The 24,642-nt window shown below is 39.2% G+C and overlaps 1 protein-coding gene and 1 pseudogene across 1 annotated transcript in view; both read left to right on the forward strand.

The window, feature by feature from the left end:
• Nucleotides 1-24,642, forward strand: part of LOC118844120 (zinc finger protein 420-like) — a 444,485-nt gene that overhangs the window by 107,950 nt on the left and 311,893 nt on the right. The window lies entirely within an intron of this gene.
• On the forward strand, nt 264-15,938 carry LOC118842744 (annotated as a pseudogene).

Raw genomic sequence — 24,642 nt, forward strand, 5'->3', positions numbered from 1 at the left:
GGAGGCAACAGTAAGAAGCAAAAAAAAATTCTGAGGAACAAGGTAAAAAAATAAACTAGAGAAGGAAAAACAGAAGAAAATAGGGTGTAGAAAGAAACATAGTAACCTTAACCATGAACCTTAACAGAATGAATTCACATATAAAATGGAAGTAGAAAGCAAAACGCATTAGAAACTAGAATCTAACAATATGTTGTTCACAAAGGAAAAAAAACCACCTGAAAAAAGAAAAATACACAGAATTAAAATAAGGGGCTGGATGGATGAAAGCTTTCATTAGCTATACTGGTGAAGAGTTGGGATTTATACAACCTGGCATGGACCTTCCTAACATTTATGAAGGAACTGACTGCTATGCCATGTATAAGATTGGATCTATGCTATCATTTAGCCAGGTACGGGAGTTCCTTCCATTGGAATCATGTTACACGAACATGTCAAGTTATTGTATCACGCCAAGTGCTCCAATGCTGTCACCATTTGCATGCTTACATGTGGTGAAATAGGTCTGGAGCCTGGTTTAGTGGTGCTAACTAGAAAAGCAATGGATTCTTGCTTCAAACCTGAATTTGAACAAAATGTTTTGGGGAAGTGCACAATGCAAAATAGAGAGCTCGGTGATGACCTGAATCAAGAATTAATGGCATGTGCCAAGGACATGAATGAGTTTAATACCATTCATGGGAAACACCATGTGTACCTTAGACTTCTATGAAAGTCAAGTTGAGCTGGATGATGCATTCTGCTCATATACTAACAAGGATAAGCGAGAATATTTACAGGCAGCTTATGATGCAGGAATCAGAAACACTGAGATGCAATCTTCTATCTTTGCAGCCATGTGTGGTACTGATGGCATCAAAGCTGCTGTTGTACGTGTTACTATTCTAAATTGCCTCAGATTGCTCCCAAGAGTTGCTTGTTGAGTATCAAAAGAGACCACAGAAGTTAGTAGGATACTTCATCAAGAAGGAAGAAAAGCATGAAAATCTTGTTCTTTTTTTTTTTAATTTTAATTTGCAATTTGCAAAATATCCTAGTTGTATTCTTTCTAACATTCTGTAAATCAAATATAAAGTAAAAGGGACTTGTTCTCATTTAAAAAAAATATAAGGCGCTGGAGCAGAAGTTATTATGCTTCAGCTGAAATAAAAAAGGGAAGGGTAGCATCATGATCTAAGACAATGCAAAAGGAAAAATAGATCTAATTAAAAGTTATCTCAATATAACAACAATAATCAAGGAAACTACATGTTGCCAAAAAGGTACCATAGACAATGAAGTCATAAAAATACTAAAGATAGATGCACTAAATGGCATAGAATCCAGAATTTTAGAGCAAAAGTTAAATGATTCCAAAAGACTCATGATGGAAAATGCTATTCACATCCAGAAAAAGAACTATGCAGTCTGAAAGCACATAAAGGCATACTATTTTTTCTCTCTCTCTCTTTCTTGTGGTAACTCCCTTTGGTTATAATTCTTCTTTACAACATAACTAATGTGGAAATATGTTTAATATGCCTATACATGTTTGGCATATATCAGATTGCACACCATCTTGAGAAGAAGAGGGGAAGGAGGGGGAGAAAATTTTAAACTCAAAATCTTAAAAATGTGAATACTGAAAACTAAAAATAAGTAAATAAAATTTATTTAAAAAGTTAAAGGAAGAGTTAGACAGCCAAACTATACCAGTGACAGACTCAACTTTCCCTTCTCAGAACTAGATAAATCTAAGCATAAAATAAGTAAGAAAGAAGTTAAGGAGATGAGTAGAGTTGTAGAAAAATTAGTTATGACAGACCTCTTGAAAAAACTAAGTGGAAACAGAAAGGAATATACTTTTTCTCCACTGCATATGACACCTTCACAAAAATTCATGATGTGTTAGGGCATAAAAACCTCATAAATATAGTGAAGCAGAAATAATAAATGTATACTTTACCAACCATAATACACTGAAAATCACATTCAATAAATTCATACTTTACCAACCATAATACACTGAAAATCACATTCAATTCAGGGCCTTTGATGCATAGATTAAAAATTAATTGAAAATTAAATAACCTAATCCTAAAGAATGTGGGGGTGAGAGAACAAATCATATAATCAATCATGTCATTAATGACAATAACAATGAGACAACATGCCAAAATTTGTGGGATGCAGCCAAAGAAGTGTTTATGGAAAGATACATCGCTAAACTCTTACACCAATGAAAGAGAGAGAGGAAATCAGTAAATTCAGCATATAACTAAAAATAAAAAAACTAGAAAAGCAACCAATTAAAAATCACCATTAAACATAAAAACAGAAGTCCTGAAAGCAAAGGGAGAAATTAACATGATTGGAAGTAAAAAAGCCATTGAGCTAATTAAGAAAATTAAGACTTGGCTTAACAAAAAACCAAAAGACAAATCAGTTGTTAATTTGATTTAAAAAGAAAAAAAAAACAAGTCACCAGTATCAAAAATGAAAAGATGGAATATATCACCAATAAAGATGATTAAAGTAATTATTAGGAACTATTTTGCCCAAATATATGCCAATAAAAATGATATTCTAAGTGAAATGGATGAATTTTTACAAAAAAAAATAGCTGTCCAGATTAACAAAAGAAATAGAATACTTAAATAATTCTACCTTGGAAAATGAAATTGACTAATCCATAAATAAACACCGAAAAAAAAAATCCCCAGGACCAAACTGCTTTTCGAGTGAATTTTACCAAACTTTGAAAGAACAATTCCAATACTACAGGAACCATTTGAAAAATTGGGTAAAGAAGGATTCCTATCAAATTCCTTCTATGACACAAATATGGTTTTTATAACTAAACCAAGGAGAGCAAAATCAGAGAAATAAAGCAATAAATCAATTTCCCTAATAAATACTGAAGCAAAAATTTTAAGGAAAACATTAGCAGGAGATTACAGCAACACACCATAAAGATCCTATGCTATAACCAGCCTGTGTTTATAAAACAAATGCAGAGCTGGTTTAATATAAGGAAAACTATAAGCATAATTGATAATGTCAGTACTAAAAATAACAACAGTCATAGGCTGAAATCAATAAACGCAGAAAAAACTTTTGACAAAATGCAACACCCATTCTCATCATAAACAACAGAAAGCATAGTAATAAATGTAACTTTTCTTAAAATGATAATTAGCATCTATCTAAAATGAAGAGCAAACATGATTTATAATGAGGATAAACTAGAAACCTTCCTAAGAACTTTTGGGTGAAGCAAGGATGCTCATTATCAACTTTTATTAAGTCTTGTACTACAAATGCTACTTACAATAAAAAGAAAAAAAATTTTTTGGAAATTATAATCAGAAATTGAGAGAATGTCCAACAGCTGGGAAATGACTGAATAAGATGTGATTTATGATTGTGACAGAATATTATTGTGCACTGAGAAAAGTTGAAGGGGATACATTCAGAAAAACCAAGGAAGACATGTATGCTTCATTGTCTATGGTATCTTTGTCAAAATGCATTTACTAGAGGATTCTGGGAAGATGGAGGAGTAGGTCAGAAAATTCCAAGCTTTCTAGATGTCCCTCACAGACAAGATAAAATAGTTCTTCAGAGTGAACACAGAGTGGTAAAAATAAAAATGAGGTGGGACAAAAAAGTGGTCCTGCTAGGACAAACTGTGAAGATAAGAAAAAACTCCAGGACTCATGTTTGGCCCCTGTGAAGTGCAAACACCTCTTCATTAGCTGCCCTGAAACAGTAAATAGTGAGCCCTGGGGTGAGCTGCGTTGGGAGGTAGCCACAACTCCAGCCACAGGAACTTTCACCTCTTAGACAGTGTGGGAAGTCCGGCATCTGAGCCTGGGAAGACAGGCGAATCTCTGCTGACAAGGGATGCCAGGCCCAACTGTGCTGCCGGTACGTGGCCTGGGGTAAAAAGGAACCAGCACAGGACCCATGAGTGCTGAAGCAGTGGGGTAGGAATGCCACTGGCTGTGGGCATTTACAGGAGGGTGGAGTTCTTGGTTTCCGTTCCAGGACAGAAAGGAAAACTGAAAGAGGACCTGAGGCCAGAGTCGCCACTCCCCCAAGACCTAGGACTAAAGGTAATTACAATAACAAGCTGATATAAAAAAAATTTTTTTTTAAATGAGCAAGCAAAGGAAACAGAACCCAACTACAGAAAGTTACTATAGGAACAGAGAAGCCCAGGGTTCATCTCCAGAAGTGGATACTGTAGTGAAATAAGGCTCTCCTACCCCAAAGAGTAAAGTTAAATGGTCACCTGCCCAAAAAGAATTCATAGAAGAACTTTTAAATATGAAATATCTCATAAAAAAACAACTTATCTAGAGAACAGAGCTAGAAGAAAAACATAAGAATAAGACTACCTGAATGCTATGATCCAAAGAAGGATCTTGATACAATAATAAAAAAATAACTAAAGAAAATTGTCCTAAAGTGTTAGGATGAGATGGGAAAGTAGAAATAGAAAAAATCCACGGATCACCACCTGAAAGAAATCCTACAAGGAAAACCTACAGGAATATCATAGCCACATTACGAAATCCCCAGCTCCAGGAGAAAATATTATGAGCAACAACAACAAAATTCAAATATGGTGGAGCCACAATCGGAATCACATAAGACCTAGCAGTGGCTACACTGAAAGACCACAGGTCTTGGAACACTATATTTCAAAGAGCAAAAGAACTGGGGTTGTAGTCAAAACTATTATATCAAAGTTAAGCAAAAACCTGAATGAAAAAAATGGACAATCAATGAATTGCCAGACTTTCAGGATTTTTTTTTTTTGCAAAAAAACCTGAACTTTATACAAAATTTGACATATAAAATCCAAGAGAAAAGCAAGACAAACATCAAAGACCAATTACAAGGGACTCAATAAGCACAGACTGTTTACTTTTTATACATGGAAATGTAAAATGAATGTCTGAGATTATTACTAATTAGGTTGTTTGAAAGGACTGGGGTAAAGCTGAGTATGATGGGATTCTAAAAAGCAAAACCATATAAGAAAAATTTAAAAAGAATTAGTAATTATCTTATGCAAATGAGGCAGAAGAACTGACACAGAAGGATTAGATGGGGGAGGAGGGCTGGTAGTTTTGGGACCCAACTCTCATTGGGAATGGTTTCAAGATGGAACAATACATAAAAATCAAGAAGGTATAAAAGTCTTCTAAATCCAGAAAGGAATGAGACCAATGGGACACAGAGTGAGAAGAGGGTAAGGGAGGGATTTTTAGAGGGGTAGGGGGGAGAGGATAAGGGAAGGATCCTTGGAAGGGGAACAGGTTAAGGAACAGGAGGGTAAGGGAACATATAAAAATAAAGCAGAGGAGTCAGGAGGGACAGGAAAAAAGAGATGCACACAAAGGAAATAAAGATCATAGAGACACATGAATGTACATGTATAGATATTTGTATGATTATAGATATCTACGTATATGTATGTTAGTGTACATATGTATGTGTACATGTATGTATATATCCTTGGGTGTAAATAAGCATACATTTGTTTATGTGTATATACGTACACACATATATATGAAGGAGAATATATGTGTGTATACCTATATATAGGTATACACACACATGTGTGTTTGTGCACGCACGCTCTCACATGTTTAATTATTGCCTTTTTGGGGGAGGAAGAAAAGACGGGGGAGAAAAAGAAAAAAGTAAAAAAATGTACAGCTGAGAACAAAAGAAAACCTACAAGGAAGCAAAGAAAAGATAAGAAAAAACTGATGCTGAATAAAGTGAGCAGAACCAGGAGAACATTCTACACAGTAACAGCAACATCATGCTCAATCTATCTTCGATAGATTTAGGTCTTCTCAGCAATACACTGATCTAAGACTCATGAGGAAAATTCTATCTATATTCAGAGAAAGAACTATGGAGTATGAAGGCAGATCAAAGCATATTATTTCCATTTTTTGGTTGCTTTTGTTTTTTCCTTCTTGTGCCTTTTTCCTTCTGTTCTGATTTTTCTTTGACAAAATGACTAATGTAAAATTATGTTTAATATGATTGTACCTGTGTAACTTATATCAGACTGCTTGCCATCTAGGGGAGGCAGGAAGAAAGGTTGGAAGGGAAAAAAATTAGGAACTCAAAAAGTGAATGCTGAAAACTATCTTTACATGTAATTGGAAAAAATAAAAAGCTATCAAATAGAAAACTGAACTGTAATTTTAAAAATTTTCCAATTGGTTAACTTTCTTTTCACAATTTTAAAAATTTCTTCTTTTTCCTAATTTTTCTACCATCTCTTTTATTTGATTTTTGAATTCCTTTTTATGTTCATCCAAGAGTTCTTTTTGGGCTTGTGACCATTTGACATCACTCTCTGAGGCAGGTGTGGGCTTTTTTCACCTCACTATTTTCCTCTGAATATGAACCCAGATCTTCTTTTTCACCAAAGTATCTATCTATGGTTGGGTTCTTTTTCCTTTGCTTGCTCATTTTTATTTTTATTTTATTTTTTAGCAGTTTATTATTATAATCAAGTTTTAATCTCAAGTTGTGGGTAATGTTGCCCTAGCCCTCAAGTCCTTACTGTTATTTTATGAATTCTGTCAAAGGGTTCGACCTCAGAGACTCCTCCCTTAAACCACAATTCGGGTCCCCAGCCATGCTGCCCCCAAAATGTTCTTCCTCCCTGTGGTACTGCACCACTGGGCATGTGTTTGCTTTTCCTCATCAACAGCAACAAGCCCAGATAGTGATCAGCACTGTTAGGCCTAGATTTGGGAAAAAGAAGGAGGGGGTGGGGGCAGGGGAGGGTTTTTCAATCTTCTTGTGCTCAGCCATGTGCTGGTACTTAGATGAAAGTTTGAGGTACAAGCTTGTGAGGTGAAAGTTCTTAAGGCTGTGAGGTAAGAGTTTGTGAGGTGAAATTTCTTGAAGCCTAGTCTGTTTCATGACAGAGTTGATCCACGGCCTGATATTTATTACTTCAGTACACCTGGAGGTGACTACACTTCACGTAAGCCAAACCTCAGCCTTAAAGATCCTCTCTTTTCTGAGGTCCTCTCAAGTTTTCTTAGAAGAACAATTCCTTACCCCTTTATTTTCGTTGCTCTCCATTTTATGGAAATTTTCTATCTGTGGAGGTAATCTGGAGAGCCTAGAAATTTCTGATCTACTCTGCCATCTTTCCAGAATATGCAATTATCAATACGGGATCTCCATGCACCAAATATTACAACATCTAAATTTTTACAAAAAAAGTTCAATGAATTACAAGTGGAGATAGATAGTTGTACTATAATAGTCAGGGACTTAAATCGTCCCCTTTCAGAACTAGATCAATCTAACCAAATATTAAATAAGAAACAAGTCAAGGGAAGAGAATGAAATTTAAGATAAGCTAGATAGATATGATCCATAGCTGGAGAGAAAGGAATGGAAACAGAAAGGAATACACCTTTTTTTTTTCCAGCAGTTCATGGAACCCTTACAAAGATTGACCATATATTAGTACATAACAATTTTACAGTTAAAAACAAAAAAGCAGAAACATTAAAAGTATCCTTTTCAGATCACAATGAAATGAAATTATATTTAATAAGGGACCACAGAAACATAGATTAAAAATTAACTGCAGAATAAACAATGTAATCTTAATGAATGAAAGGGTTAAAGAACAAATCATAGAAATAATTATTTGATTAAAGAGAATGACAAAAATGAGAAAACAGGTCAAAACCCACAGGATACAGCAAAAGCAGTGATCAGAGGAAAATGTATATCTCTACATGCTCGCATCAATAAAACAAAGGAAGAGCAGATCAATGAATTGGGTTATGAATATCCTAAAAATTAAAGGGGAAATTATTAGAGCAGAGCAGAGCAGAAATTATTACATTCAATAGGTAAAAAAACCTATTGAATTAATAAATAAAACTAAGTTGGTTTTATGAGAAAACAAATCATATAAACAACAGGTTAATTTGATAATAAAAAGTGAGAAACTCAAACCACTAGTATCAAAAATGAAAAAGGTGAGTATGCCACTAACAAAGAAGAAATTAAAACAATCATAAGGAGTTATTTTGCCCAACCATATGCCAATAAATTTAACAATTTAAGTGAAATGGAAGTATATTTACCAAAATGTAAATTGTCTAGATTAGCAGAAAAGGAAATGTGATATCCAAATAGACCTCTTTAAGAAAAAGAAATCGAACAAACCACAAATGAGCTTCCTAAGAAAAAAGCAACAGAATAAGATGGATTTACTAGTGAATTCTATTGAACATTTAAACATCAACTACTTTCAGTATTAAATAGAATATTTGGAATAATATAAAAAAGAAAAGATCCTACCAAACTTCTTTTATAAAACAAATAAGATACTGATACCAAAACAAGGAAGAGTAAAAACAGAGAATGAAAACTACAGACCAATTTCATTAATGAATATGAAAGCAAAAATCCTAAATAAAATACTAGCTAAAAGATTACAAAGACTATACACTATGATTAATTAGAATTTGTACCAGGAATGCAAGCATGATTTAATGTAAAGAAAACTATCAAAATAATTGGTTAAAAGTTTTTAAAATTATATGATTTTATCAATAGATGCAGAAAAAGCTTTTGATGAAAGTACAACACTTATTTCCATTAAAAAAAAAACACTTGAAAGTATTGGTATAAATGGATTTTTCCTTAAATTGATAAAAAGCATTTATCTAAAACCACCAGCAAGCATTATTTATAACAGAGATAAGCTAGAAGTCTTCCCAGTAAGATCAGATGTGAAACAAGGATGTCCACTGTCACCAATAATAATTCAGTATTGTACAAGAAATCCAAGCAATAGCAATAAGAGAAAAAAAAATAGAAAGAATCAGAACAGGCAATGAGGGAATAAGACTATCTCCTTTTATAGACAAAATGATGATATACTTAAAAAATCAGAAAGATTCACTTTAATTGAAACAATTAATAAAGTAGCTGGTTAGAAAATAAATCCACATAATTCATCAGCATTCCTATATATCACAAAACCAAACCCTGCAAGAAGAGATAGTAAAAGATACTCCATTTAAAATAACTCTAGACAGTATGAAATACCTGGGAGTACACTTGCCAAACCAAATCCAGGAACTATATAAATAAAACCCTTTTATATAAATTCATTATTTGGTAAAAATTGTTGGGAAAACTGGAAAGCAGAATGACAGAAAGTGGGCACAGATCAATGTTATACCATTTACCAAGATAAGTTCAATATGGATACGTGATCTAGATATAAAGAGAGAAATTACAAGAAAATTAGAAGAAGGTAGAACATATCACTTACCAGAATTATGGATAGGTGAACAACTTATGAATAAACAAAAGATACAGCAGTGTGAAGTGCAAAACAGGTATTTTCAATATTAATTTTTTAATTATTTTTCCCCAGTTACATGTAAAAACAATATATAACATTCAATTTTTAGCATTCAATTTTTTAACTTTGGGTTCTAATTTCTCTCCCTCCCTCCCCATTCCCCCTCACTGAGAACACAAGTAATTCAATATAGGTATAGTCTTGCAAAAGATTTCCATTAACAGTCATAATTTTGTGAAAAAGTTAGACCAAAAAAAAAACCCTCAAGAAACATAAAGAAAGTAAAAAAAAGTATGTTTCAATCTGTATTCAGAGACTATCAGTTCTCTTCCTGGGGATGGATAGCATTTTTCATCATAAGTCCTTCAGAGTTGTCTTGGATGATTGTATTGTTAAGGATAGCTAGGTCATTCACAGTTGATCACCTTATAATATTGCTGTTACTTTGTACATAGTATATTTCACTTTGCATCAGCTCATGTAAGTCTTTCCAGGTTTTTCTCAGAGCTTCCTGCTCATCATTTCTTATAAGACAATAGTATTCCATCATGGTCACATGTCACATACCATAATGTGTTTAATAATTTCCCAATTGATGGGCATCCCCTCAATTTCCAATTCTTTGCCACCAGAAAAGAGCTATTATGAAATATTTTTTTACATATACGTCCTTTTTCCTTTTATTTTTTATCTCTTTTGGGATACAGACCTAATAGTGGTATTCCTAGGTCAATGGGTATGCAATGGTTTTATAGCTCTTTGGACACAGTTCCAAATTGCTCTGCAGAATGGTTGAATCAGTTCAAACCTCCGCCAACAGTGCATTAACATCCCACTTTTCCCACATCCCCTCCAACATCTGTACTTTTCCTTTTCTGTCCTATTAGCCAATCTACTTCGTATGAGGCAGTACATTAGAATTGTTTCAATTAGCATTTCTCCAATCAATAGTGCATTAGAACAGTTTTTCATATGGCTACAGATAGCTTTGATTACTTTAGTGGGACACTTCATATCTTTTGATCATTTATCAATTGGAGAATGGCACTTATTTTTATAAATTTGACCCAGTTCTCTATATGCTTGAGAAATGAGATTTCCTTCAAAATTTTTTTCAGTTACTATTGCTAAGTGTTTTTCTCTTTATTCAGTTCCCCTACTCAGTACAATCCATTCTCTCTCTTTTACCCTGTCCCTCCTCAAAAGTGTTTTGCTTCTGAATACTGCCCTCCTCCGCCCACCCAATCTGTCCTCCCTTCTATTACTCCCACCCTTTCCCTTATCCCATTCCCTTCCTACTTTCCTGTAGGGTAAGATAGATTTCCTATACCCAGTTTTCTAAGTTACTCTCCCTTTGAGCCAATTCTGATAAATAAGTTTCATGCACTCCCCCACAATTCTTCCTCTTCCTCTCCATTATAAAAGCTTTTTCTTGCCTACTCTAGGTGAGATAATTTACCCCATTCTACCTCTCCCTATCTCTTTCTCCCAGTACATTCCTTTCTCACACTTCAATTTTATTTTTGGGACATCATCCCTTCATATTCAATTCACAACAGTACACTGTTAATATATACTCCTTCTGACTGCCCTAATAATGAAAGTTCATATGAGTTACAAGTATCACCTTACCATGTAGAAATGTAAACAGTTTTACCATACTAAGTCCCTTATGATTTCCCTTTTCTGTTTACCTTTTTATGCTTCTTGAGTCTTAAATTTGAAAGTCACACTTTCTACTGAGTTCTTGTCTTTTCATCAAGAATGCTTGAAATTTATTTCACTGAATAACCATTTTTTTCTCCATGAAGGATTATAACCTGGGTATAATATGGGTAGGTGACTCTTGGTTTTAATCCTAGCTCCTTTGCCCTCTGGAATATCATATTCCTATACATCCAATCCTTTAATGAAAAAGTTGCTAAATCTTGTTTTATCATGACTGCAACTCCACGATACTAATTTTTTTTTCCTGGCTACTTGCAATATTTTCTTCTTAACTTGGGAGCTCCAAAATTTGGCTATAATATTCCCGACAGTTTTCATTTTGGGATCTTTTTCAGGAGGTGATTGGTGGATTTTTTTCATTTCTTTTTAACATTGTATAGCATCCAGACAATTTTCCTTGATAATATCTTGAAAGATGATGTCATCTCTTTTTTTGACAGTGGCTTCCAAGTAGTAAAATAATTTCAAAATTATCTCTCCTGGATCCATTTTCCAGGCCAGTTGTATTTCCAATAAGATATTTCACAGACCTCTATTTGTTCATTCTTTTGGTTTTGTTTTAAGGCTTCTTGGTTTCTCATGAAGTCATTAGCTTCCATTTACTCAATTATAGTTTTAAGGAATTATTTCTTCAGTAAGCTTTTGTACTTTCTTTTCCATTTGGCCTACTCTGTTTCTTAAGGTGTTATTTTCTTCATTATTTTTCTGTGTCTCCTTTAAAAAGCTGTGTACTCATTTTTCATGATTTTCTTGCATCACTCTCATTTCTCTTCCCAATTTTTCCTCTAATTGCTTGATTTTCAGATTGTTTTTTCATTGCCTGAGACCAATTCATATTTTTCTTGGAGGCTTTAGACGGAGGAGCTTTGACTTTGTTGTCTTCTTCTGAGGGTGTGTTTTGATCTTCCTCATCACTACAATAATTTTCTATAGTCAGATTTTTTTTTTCTCGTTTGCTCATTTTCCCAGCCTAACACTTAATTTTTAAATCTTTGGTAAAGCAGGGCTCTGCTTCCAGGGTAGAGGGCACACTGTCCAAAGCTTTAGGGGTTTTGTGCAGCCTTTTTCAGAGATATATCTAGGAACTTGTAAGTTTTCAGTTCTTCTAAGGTGGTATTATCTAAAGAGAGGTGTATTAACTACTCTCCCAGTCTGTGCTCTGCTCTAATGACAACAAGCACTCATTTTTCCCCTGGAACTGTCAAGAGGGTACCAGCTCCTGAGTGGCTATAACCCCTGGTGTTCTAGTGTTCCTTCTTGCCCTGGGACTGCCACCCAAGACTGCAACCCAGAGTATGGGCAAAGCAATAGAAGTCTGCCTCAGAGGTAGCAAAGACACCCCTGTGATCTCCTTCTTCAAACCCCTTACCTTCTGAGGGCTGAAAACCCCTGAAACAGCTGCTGCTGCTACTGATTCAGTGGCTCCCAAGGCCTGTTCCTGGTTTGCTGGGGCCAGGGCTGTGCTGACACAGCCTGTGCTGGACTGAGCTCTGCTCTCACCAAGTTGCAACAGACTTTCACTGCTGACCTTCTAAGCTGTTTTTGGCATCTGTGGGCTGAGAAGTCTGTAAACTACCACTGCTGTCACTGATTCAGTTGCCCTGAGGTCTGCTCCCAGTTTGCTGGGCCCTGACTGCATTTATGCAGCCTGCATTGGACTGCACTCCTCTCTCATCCTAATGCAGCAAACCTTTCCTGATGACCTTCTAAGTTGTCTTGGATGAGAAAATTCTTTCACTTTGTCTTTTAGTAGGTTCTGCTGCTCTTAAATTTGTTTACAATCATAATTTAAATGTAATTGGAGGAGTTTGGGAGAGGTCTTGGGGAAATCCTTGCATTTTTTTACTCTACTATCTTGGCTCTGGCTCTTCCATTACATTAAAAAGGTTTTGTACAAATAAAAGGCACATTGTCAAGATCAGAAGGAAAACAAAAAAATTGGGGAAAATATCTTATAGACAGTTTTTCAGATAAAGGTTTTATATCTAAAATGTGTAAAAAACTTTGCAGAATCTATAAGAACAGAAATCATTCCTCAATTGATAAATGGTCAGAGGATATGAACAGGCAAAACAATTTTTAGTCATAAAAAAAATGCTCTAAAACATAATTGATTAAAGAAAAAAACTATAACAACCTTGAAATAGCATGTTACACCTATCAGATTGGCTAAAATGACAGAAAAGGAAAGCAACAAAAGTTGGAGGGGACATGGAAAAATTGGGACCCTAATTCATTGTTGGTGGAACTGTCAACTGATGCAACCATTTTGGCAACCAATATGGAATTATGTCCAAAGAGGTATTAAACTACCTATACTCTGTGATACAACCATACCAATACAAAGATGATTAGGGAAAAAAGAACCTATATGTTCTAAAATGTTTATAGCAGCTCTCTCTGTGGTGGCAAAGAACTGGAAATTGCAGGGATGCCCATCAATTGGGGAATATGCGTACGTATATAATATATCATTACGTATGTGTGTATACACTCATATATACACACACACACATGCATATGAGTATATACACACATACATAACGATTTGTACCTAATGGTAGCTACGTGGGAGGTGGGAGAGGAAAAAAATAGAAGAAAAAAAGAAATTTACATGGTAATTTTTTAAACATTAAAATAAAAAGTTGTGCATAATAAATATGCAATTCCATATGCAATTTTCTTTTGTATTATACTGTGTTATTGTTGCAATAATTCGGCTAGCAGCTGCTGTGGGGCTGTAAAACCAACAACAACCAGTTCACAGAAAGCTGCCAACACTCTGCAAAAGTACAAGTTCTTTTGATCTGCTTAACTAAGAAAAGCAAGGTTAAGGCGTTGGCAAGCTCACTTTAATTCAGCATACAAATATCATTCACTTAGTTCAGGGAGAAAAAGCCAACACCCTGAACTTCAGAACAAAATACAAACAAAGTACAAACATCAACAGACAGACCTTGTCTGATTCAAATCCCAATACATAGTTACCAGAGTTTAACAAACTCTCAGCATCCGGGTTACAAGCTGGAAGGCTCCTAGCTACAGCTGCCTGGAGTCTCCGCCTCAGTACCACCACGAGTGAGAGCCCTGCAAAAATGGCCCTGTCCTCTCTTCTTATAGGGCTTCAGACGTCATCAAACATCATCTGAATGATCAGAACTTAGGCTGCTATAATTGGCTCTTGAGTTAGCACCACCCCTTGGTACCCTGGGAGCTTCACACCCACATAGGCTTAGCACCTAATAAGGGTTTGAGCCTGGGGCTTAGCACCTAGTAATACTCAAGAGGGGCATGGCTCTGGAGTTAGCACCTCCCCTTAGCCAGCCCCACCTTGGGCCCCACCCTAGTCACCAATCCACACCCACATAGGTTCTACACCTAATAGGGGTTTGGGCCTGGGGCTTAGCACCTAGTAAGGCTCAATGAAATACACTGGATTACTCAAAGGAAACAAAGGCCAACTAAGTGCTAAGAGCCCATTTTGCTTACCAACACATCATGGAAATGCCTGTTTTATTTCATAAACTAAAAACAAAATCAATAAATGTGACAAGTGAGAAGTAGGAGAAGATTGGGCACAATAGCAGCAATAATGAACAACTGTGAAAGCCTTAGGTACTCTGATGAATACAACAATCCATGAAAACGCCGAAGAACCCATTATAAAAAATGAAAAGACAACTAATGAATTTTTGAGTGCAAATTAAAGTATTTCACTTTTTCACTTTCAGTTTTCTTAATCTTTTTTTCTTGGACCAGGACTAATATGGAAATGTTTTCCATTATTTCACATGCAAACAGTGTCCTATTGTTGCCTTCTCAACAGGTGGAGGAAGGATTGGAGGGTGGGAAAGAATTTGGAAACTCAAAATTTGAAAAAAAAAATAAAAGGAATGGTAAGGTCTCTTTTTTGTGAGGGTAGGATATGTTAGTATCACTTAGCTCTAAATATACAATGCCCTGATGCCCACAATTTCTAGCGTTAAAGCACAACAGAAAGAAAGGGATCCCATGGTCTGAGACTGCATTTCAGGAAAGCAGCACGTGGCACTCACCTGTCCAGGCCTGGCTGTTAGCACAGGAGCCATTCCCTCTTCCTCAAGGCGGAAACCTACTGGGGCAGGGCAGAGGTCACAGAAGGCAGGGCTGAGAAGTAAAGGAGAACCATGAGGATGAGGGGCCACAGTGGGGGTCTGCCCTGCTCAGAGACCAGGAATCCCCACTTCTGCCCTGGGGGTTGGGGCCAGAAGGAACCGGCCATTTCTCTCCTGGCAGGGCCCTATCTCTCTTTAGAGACAAAACTGGAGAACAGACACGTGACCCTCTCAATGGGGCGGGGCCCAGACCTCCTAAGCACCAGGGAAAGCTTCCCAGGAGACGGGTGCCCCGAGGGATGTCGGGAGGAGATGAGCGAAAGCCTGACCAGGGTGCAGACCTACCCGCCCCAGGAGAAGTACTTGACCAAGGGTCACGGGATACGGCCAAGACTAAAGGAGAATTAGAACCCGCCCCCAGACCCCACCTCCGCATGCTCCTCCTCCAACCCGCCCCACCGCGGGCCGCCCTCAGACCCCTGTAAGCCCTCGGGGACTTCTTTTCTCCTCTGGCGGAGGCTCCTCCATGAACTCCCCAACCCGCCCCAGTGGCCCGATCCCACAGCATCCCCGCAGCCAGCCTCCGCCTGGGTCTGGCCCTCCTCTCGGCTGCTCCTCACCCGGTCTCACCTGAGCTCAGGACTGAAGGGAATCCGCCACCAGCAAGAAAGGAACAGGCCGAAAGGAAAGAAGGCGGAAGTGACGCAGGAAGAAGGAAGTCCCGTCCTCCCGCCCTTGGGCTTTGAAAAATGCCCCCTAGGAGCGTAGGCCCTTCTGGGAAGCGTAGTCTGGAGACTGAGGGGCCTTCTGCGCATGCCTGCGGCTCGGCCCCTCCACAGGCTTGGAGTGTGGTGCTGCCTCCCCGCACCTCCCCTTACTTCCTGCTTGGTCTTCACAGCCCCAGAGCTCAAGAGGAGTCAGCAGGCGTGGGGTCTCAGACCTGGAGGGCCCGTGGTGCTTCTCCCAGTCCAGTCCACCCCGCAGTCTCTCCCACTTGGGCAGGCAGTCCTAACAGGCCACAGCTCTAAGGAAATGCTTCCTGTGCCCCGCCATCTCCTCCGACGGAAGTGACGAGGCCACGAAGGGAAGCCGTGGCTCCGAGTAAGGAAACCACAAGCTGGGAGCTGGAGACGCAGAACATTCCCTCAGGCCCTTCCAGGCTGGAGGAACAGGACACGAGTGGGCCTGTGGCAGCAGGACAGGTCGAGAGAGCGCAGACCACCAGTGGGGACCCTGGGAAGGCGGAAGGCTCTGCTGTGGCTTGGGATGTGGTTTGGAAAACCATGTTGGACAAAAGCCGAGGATCGGAGAAGGGCCAGTCCCTTTGTGGGCATCACGGAGGAGGGGAGAAGGCAGAACCATGCCACCACATTTTTTCTTGTTTCCTCTGTCAAGGAAACCGACCCACGGGAAACCAGGAGATGGGGAGGGTGAGTTTAGCTGAGCATGGAGAATAGCAGTCCTTTGGTAGCTGGACTAAAGGAAAATAAGAGCTAACGTTTACCTGGAGCTTCCTGTATTCCAGGAACTGTTAAGTACTTTACAGCGATTATCTCATCTGGTCCTCACAACAAACCTGGGAAGCTGGTGCAATTAAAGACCCTCTTTTTTATATTTATTATTTTTTTTAGTTTAATTTATTTAATATAGTTAGTTTTCAGCATTGATTTTCACAAGAGTTTGAATTACAAATTTTCTCCCCATTTCTACCCTCCCCCCCACTTCAAGATGGCGTATATTCTGGTTGCCCTGTTCCCCAGTCAGCTCTCCCTTCTGTCACCCCACTCCCCTCCCGTCCCCTTTTCCCTTCCTTACTTGTAGGGCAAGATAAATTTCTATGCCCCATTGCCTGTATATCTCACCTCCTAGTTGCAGGCAAAAACGTTTTTTTTGAACATCAGTTTTTAAAACTTTGACTTCCAAATTCTCTCGCCTCTTCCCTCCCTACCCACCGTCCCTAAAAAGACAAAAAATTCAATATAGGCCACATGTGTATCATTATGTAAAACCTCTCCACAATACTCATGTTGTGAAACACTAACTATATTTTGCTCCTTCATAGCCTATCCCCCTTTATCCAGTTTTTTGCCTTGACCCTGTCCCTTTTTCTGAACTGTTTGTTTTTGATTACCTCCTCCCGCATCTGCCCTCCCTTCTATCATCCCCCCTTTTTTATCTTCTTCCTCCTTCTTTCCTGTGGGGTAAGATACCCAATTGAGTATGTATGGTATTCCCTCCTCAGGTCAAATCTGATGAGAGCACGATTCACTCATTCCCCCTCACCTGGCTTCTCTTCTTTTCCTACAGAACTGCTTTTTCTTGCCACTTTTATGCAAGATAATTTACCACATTTTAGCTCTCCCTTTCTCCCTCTGTCAATATAGTCCTCTCTCATCCCTTAATTTGATTTTATTTCCTTTAGATATCATCCCTTCATCTTCGACTCACCCTGTGCCCCCCCCCTGTGTGTATGTGTCTCTGTCTCTCTCTCTCTCTCTCTCTCTCTCTCTCTCTCTCTCTCTCTCTCTCTATATATATATATATATATATATATATACACATGTATATATATATATACATATATATATACACGTACATATATACATACATACACACACACATATATATATATACGTACACATATATATTTATATGCATATTCCCTTCAGCTACCCTAATACTGAGGTCTCATGAATCATACACATCATCTTTCCATGTAGGAATGTAAACAAAACAGTGCAACTTTAGTAAGTCCCTTGCAATTTCTTTTTCTTGTTCTTTTTCTTGATTACCTTTTCACACTTCTCTTGCTTCTTGTGTTTGAAAGTCAAATTTTCTATTCAGCTCTGGTCTTTTCACTGAGAAAGTTGAAAGTCCTCTATTTTATTGAAAATCCATATTTTGCCTTGGAGCATGATACTCAGTTTTGATGGGTAGATGATTCTTGGTTTTAATCCTAGCTCCATTGACCTCCAGAATATTGTATTCCAAGCCCTTCGATCTCTTAATGTAGAAGCTGCTAGATCTTGGGTTATTCGATTGTGTTTCCACAATACTCAAATTGTTTCTTTCTGGCTGCTTGCAGTATTTTCTCCTTGATCTGGGAGCTCTGGAATTTGGCGACAATATTCCTAGGATACTTCTTTTTGAGATCTATTTGAGGAGGCGATCTGTGGATTCTTTCAATTTCTATTTTGCCCTGTGGCTCTAGAATATCAGGGCAGTTCTCCTTGATAATTTCTTGAAAGATGATGTCTAGGCTCTTTTTTTGATCATGGCTTTCAGGTAGTCCAATAATTTTTTACATTCTTTTAATTTTTTTTTTGACAGGGCAATTAGGGTTAAGTGACTTACCCAAGGTCACACAGCTAGTACATGTGTCAGGTGTCTGAGGCCAGATTTGAACTCAGGTCCTTCTAATGAGATATTTGACATTGTCTTCCACTTTTTCATTCCTTTGGTTCTGTTTTATAATATCTTAATTTCTCATCAAGTCACTAGCTTCCACTTGCTCCAATCTAATTTTTAAGGTAGTATTTTCTTCAGTGGTGTTTTGGACCTCCTTTTCCATTTGGCTAATTCTGCCTGTCAAGGCATTCTTCTCCTCATTGGCTTTTTGGAGCTCTTTTGCCATTTGAGTTAGTCTATTTTTTAAGGTGTTGTTTTCTTCAGTATTTTTTTGGTATTTTTTTGGGTCTCCTTTAGCAAGTCATTGACTTGTTTTTCATGGTTTTCTCACATCCTTCTCATTTCTCTTCACAATTTTTCCTCTACTTCTCTAACTTGCTTTTCCAAATCCTTTTTGAGCTCTTCCATGGCCTGAGACCAGTTCATGTTTTTCTTGGAGGCTTTTGTTATAGGCTCTTTGACTTTGTTGACTTCTTCTGGCTGTATGTTTTGGTCTTCTTTGTCACCAAAGAAACATTCTAAAGTCTGAGACTGAATCTTGGTGTGTTTTCGTTGCCTGGCCATGTTCCCAGCAAACTTACTTGACCCTTGAGTTTTTCAGCAGGGTATGACTGCTTGAAGAGTAAAGAGTACTTTGTTCCAAGCTTGAGGGGGTGCGCTGTTGATTTCAGAGCTATTTCTATACAGCCAGCTCTGCCACACCAGCACTCCTCCTTCCCCAAGGACCCCCAACCCGGACTGGACTTAGATCTCCTGCTCTGATCCACCACTTAATTCCTCCCACCAGGTGGGCCTGGGGCTGGAAGCAACTGCAGCTGTAGCTCTGTAGCTGCCCCACCTCCACTGCCCCCCATGGTGGTGGCTGAACCACCATCTCTATCACCCTGTCCCCAGCAGCTTTTCCCACTAACCTTCTCTGTTGTCTTTGGTGTTTGTGGGTTGAGAAGTCTGGTAACTGCTGCAGCTCACTGATTCAGGGTGCTAGGGCTTGTTCCGCCTGGCTCCTGGTCTGGTTGGTCTGCGCCGCCCACACTGGGCTCTGCTCCACTCTGCTCCCAGCTCCATGCACGATAGACGTTACCCAGAGACCATCCAGGCTGTCCTGGGCTAAAGCCCTGCTTCCCTCCACTATTTTGTGGGTTCTGCAGTTCTAGAATTGGTTCAGAGCCATTTTTATAGTTTTTTGAAGGGACTTGTTGGCGAGTTCATGCTAGTCCCTGCTTTCCAGCCACCATCTTGCTAGACCCCCTTTTATAGATGTGAAAACTAAGGTGAAGTGACTCTCCCAGGGTCGCACAGCTAGCAAGTGGATTTGCACTCAGCACTATCAGGAGTAACACCAACAATGTGACAAGTTTGATTCATAACAGGACTTAATGACTAGAACACAAGTGCTCTTCTGAGCTCAGAGAACAACTGGTACTTGTTAAAGCAATGCAATAATTATTTGATTTTGTCAGATGTTGAGATCATCCAGACGGTGAGCACAAAGGATTGCTTTTATCAATCTCAGGGCACAGTTTGCCTGCCTGGTCTTAGTTCTAGAAAACATAGAGTGTCTCCAAATATCTCAGACAACAGAAAGTCAACTATGTCCTGCAGAGCCAGTAAGGGTATTTATTAACAGTAATTTAGCCTGGTACCAGCAACCACCAGGACAGTCTCCCAAATTCCTGATCTGTCTTTCTACTATCCTGCATTCTGGGGTTCCTGTCTGATTCAGTGGCAGTGGGTATGGGACAGACTATACTCTCACAGTCAGCAGTGTAGAGGCTGAAGATGCCAGACTCTATCACTATCAACACCATTATAGCTGGCCTCTCTCAGTATTCAGCTCTGAACAAAAGTGTCCCGGGGAAATTTGGCTGTCTTAGCTCAGGGGAGTAGCTGCTTCCCCTACAGAATCTTAGGTCAGAGCAATGACTACTGTCTTGTCAGGACTGAGCTCAGTTAGCCCCCACCCCCAACTCCCTCACCCATCCCAGGCCCCCACCTCATTCACACATTACATCCTCCCAACTAAGGCAGGGCAGACAGCTGAGAGTGCGTGCGTGCGTGCGTGTGTGTGTGTGTGTGTGTGTGTGTGTGTGTGTGTGTGTTTGTGAAAGAGAGATTAGTTGGGATTAACAAGTGGGATTAGTTGACATTCCAAATCCATCCAAAATTCTTCACTGTATCCCTCATGGAGAAGCAAAACCTCTGGTTTTACTAAGAATGCTGGCTTACTTTTATCCAAGCCCTACTTACACCCTTCATCTGGTAGCTGGGTGGATATAGCCCATGCCTAACGTCAGGTAGACTTGTTTTCCTGATTTCAAATCTGGCCTCAGACACTAGCTGTATGACCCTGGGCAAGTTACACAACTTTTTGTTGTTTTCTCATTTATAAAATTATCTGGAGAAGGAAGTGACAAACTACTTCAGCATCTCTGCCAAAAATATCCCAAATGTGGTTGCAGAAAGTCAGATATGACTTAAATGACTGAAGAACAACCAACCTTCCATCCACATTCTCATTCATTCACTGCTATTCAGGGAGAGTCACCAAGCATTTTTAAGTACCTTCTATGTGCCAGGCACTGTGCTAAGTCACGTAGATAAAAAGAAAGGGCAAATCAATCTCTGCTCTCAAGGAGCTCAGTCAGTGAGAGATGACAGGCACCCAGCTCTGTACAAACAATATATAGGCAGGACAAACTGGAGTTAATCAGCAGAAGGTCAGTTCTAGGATTAAGGGGAATGGGTAGAACCTTTCTGGATGGAAATGGGATTTTAGGTAGGCCCTAAAGGAAGCCTGGGAATCCAGGAGATGAGGAGGGAGGAGAGAGTTCCAGCCTAGGCACAACTAGTAGAAATGCTTGGAGTCAGGACATTGTTGGTGTGTTAAAGTAATGCAGAAAGATTGGAAAGGTGGGAGACAGCCAGTTAGGAAGGGTTTAAAAATGTAATAGGATTTTATATTTGATTCTGGAACATGAAACCACTGGAGTTTATTAACTATGGAACTGACATGACCAGACCTTAGATAGAGGAGGATCAAATGAACAGCTGGGAAGGGGAAAGGCTGGATCAAGGACAAAGTTCTGGCAAGGAGATCAATTAGAAGGCTTTTATAATACCCTGAGCATGAGGTGATAAGGGTAGGGAATAGGGTGGTAGCATTGTCAGAGGAGAGAAGGGGGTGCATAAGAAAGATGTTAGAAATGCAAAGACTCAACTGCAGATTAAAGAGTCAGGAGTCAGGACTGAGGGTGATATCAAGGTTGTAAGCCTGAGTTTGGGTACTACCACTGTAGCTTCATGCAAGAACTGAGCCCCTCATTGCTCATCTGTAAAGTGAGGTAGAACTTCATGACCTCTCAGGTCACTTCCAGCTCCAAATCCATGAACCTATGATAGCAGGCCTCCACACACAAACAAAACACTTCCCCCATTCCTCATCTACAACTTGGCTAGGCACTGTGAATACTAAAATGTACATGATCAGTCTCCATAGCAAATCTCTGCTCCATCTCTGAGGCAGATTGCTTTCCTTTACAGACTAGAGCTGCTGCATTCCTCTTCTCTACCTTTCCTTCCTTCATTTCAAAAATCATGAGCTCAGAAATCCACAAGCACTGAGACCTGGGAAAGAACTTAGTTTAAAAAGGCCACAGTTCCCACTACAACCAGTGCTACCTCCACTCATTCTGATCTCTATTCGGGCACTGAAACCAGATGGCTCTGAAGGAGAAAGTGATGGGGTGCTTGGTTGGTTGCTCGTGCTTGGACTCTAATCCTAACAGCCTCTGCTTGGGTGCCTGTGCCTGAACTCCAATTCCAAAACAACATCCGGTTCTAAAATCATATCTCTCCCTAGCCTCAAAATACTCTCTCTCTAGCTCAAGGGCAGCAACACACTTATCTCTACTCCTTTCACAGTAGGTGGCTGTGCCTATCTACTCCCTGTGTGCTGATAATTGGCTGTGCACTGGGTCATGACTATTTACTACTTACTGACCTTACTGATATGTATCCTAGATATAGTCAAATGTATACTCTCTTATGCTTATTTTGTCTAACAAGACATTTGATGAAAGCCACCTAGATATTCACAGTCAGCCTTGACTGTTAGTTAACTTAGTGACACTTCTGTCAAAACCACACCTCCAGGTTACCCCCACCTTGGGCTATTTCCCATTGAATTCTGCCCAAATGTGTCAGCTCTATTTCCATTATAATTTGAGGTTGTCCAGACCAGAAATCACAAGGAAGAGTCTTTGTTTCCCTAGCTGCAGCCCCCAAAATCTCTGGCTGCCTGCATTTCAAATTTTACAAGGTCAACTCATTTCATGGAACACACACACTCACATACTGACAAATTGGACAATTTAACAGAACAAATACAAACAGCTCACAATTTAACAACAGCAAGAGGGAATTAGAGGCTTTCATGAGTTGGCTATTAGCACTTAACGGCAGCGGTACAGAGTTACCCTCCTTAGGCAGGTAAGGGAAAGGCGAGGAGTAAGGATAAAGTGCATTTGTCCTCCCCTGAATCAGAGCCTCTAAGGGAAAGGAAGCAGGAATAGGGCAGAAGGCAAAAACAGAGCCCTTAAGGGAAGGGAGGAAGAGGAGGAGGAGGCAACGATAGCAGAACAGAGTTACCCTGCTCTGGGTTAGAGCAGGTACTGGGAGGCAGAGGTGGAGGGGGTAACTGCAAAGTGCAGTTCTTCTCCCCCTATCAGGGCCTCCAAGGGAAGGAAGGAAGGGAGGGGGTGAGGAATAGGGCAGAGGGAATGGAGGAGGAGGAATGATGGTTGGACTTCTAATTTTAGACTGTGATTGATCCACAGCTAATTTTCTAGATCAATTAGTATTTCCAGGGGATCTATGTGTGTTTGACTGCAGATCTGCATTTTTACCGAAGATTTGATCCCTGCCCCCACAGCTAGCTTAAAGGGAATTTTTGGACTTCAACCAAACCCGTGAGAGTCCTTTTTGGAAGCTGGGAATAAGGACAACTTACCCCCACCTCATCAAGGCCAAGATTCGAGGAAAAAATGAATCCTGAGGTGCCTAAGAATGGCATTGGTGAGATTGGGATGCAGTTAGTTCTTTGTCCCAGTTCCATCATTTCCATTCAAAGTTCACGGCACCATAACTGTTGACCTGAGAGTTTGGTTAAAGGAGGCAAACAAGCTAGGTGATAGAAAAATCCATATTGTTTATTCCCTTAATGTCAGCGGAGCTAGCTAGATTGTATGTACAAGGAGCCAGAGCATAAGTTCTGACAGCCCAAACAAAGAAATGAGAAAACTTATATACATTTTTCCTACTCCCAACACAGCAGCCTGCATTACATCACTTTTATGATCCCCACGTATGTTTAACTATGATACAAGACAAGGATTTTCCTTAACAGAATAGGTTGTAAATACAATAAGTCAAGATATTCAACAGTGTCAATTGGAATTACAACCAAGGATGTCTGTGTTTAATTTACCATTAACATCCATAACACAGTATATGCCCATAAAATATTAAGATAATTCAAGATCATTTCTCTGGGCTAAAGGTCTCATCCTTAATGGCCATGGATAGAGAAAAGAATGCTCCATCTGGATTTGTTGACACAAGATAGAGGCATTCTGAGTTTACTCAGAGAACAAAGAGACTGTTAGGATGAGGCTTTTCTTCTGGTTAATCAGTTCAGACTCTGAGCCTTATTGAAATTACAAAAATGATATAAAATGGCATAAAATGTTCCACACTGCCAAATCTGAGCTGGAACTTCTCCCCTTGCTATTTCCCCAGTTACTACCTGAGGAAGAGTTCGTTCCTTTTCCAACTGACATATATATAGTCAACCTGTAAGTTTGGTTAAAGGAGGCAAACAGACTAGGTGAAATAAAATTTGTATAGATTTATTCCCTTTTAGCTAACTTGTACATGATCATGGAATCAGAAGCAAACTTCTGATTAACTTGAACAAGAAAGAGAGAAGGTTTAAGTAACAATTCAGCAGCAGTTTATGATGGCCGTATCAAAGAAAGGAAGTTC

This window comes from Trichosurus vulpecula, chromosome 3 (assembly GCF_011100635.1).
Source record: "Trichosurus vulpecula isolate mTriVul1 chromosome 3, mTriVul1.pri, whole genome shotgun sequence".
Classification (NCBI taxonomy): domain Eukaryota; kingdom Metazoa; phylum Chordata; class Mammalia; order Diprotodontia; family Phalangeridae; genus Trichosurus; species Trichosurus vulpecula.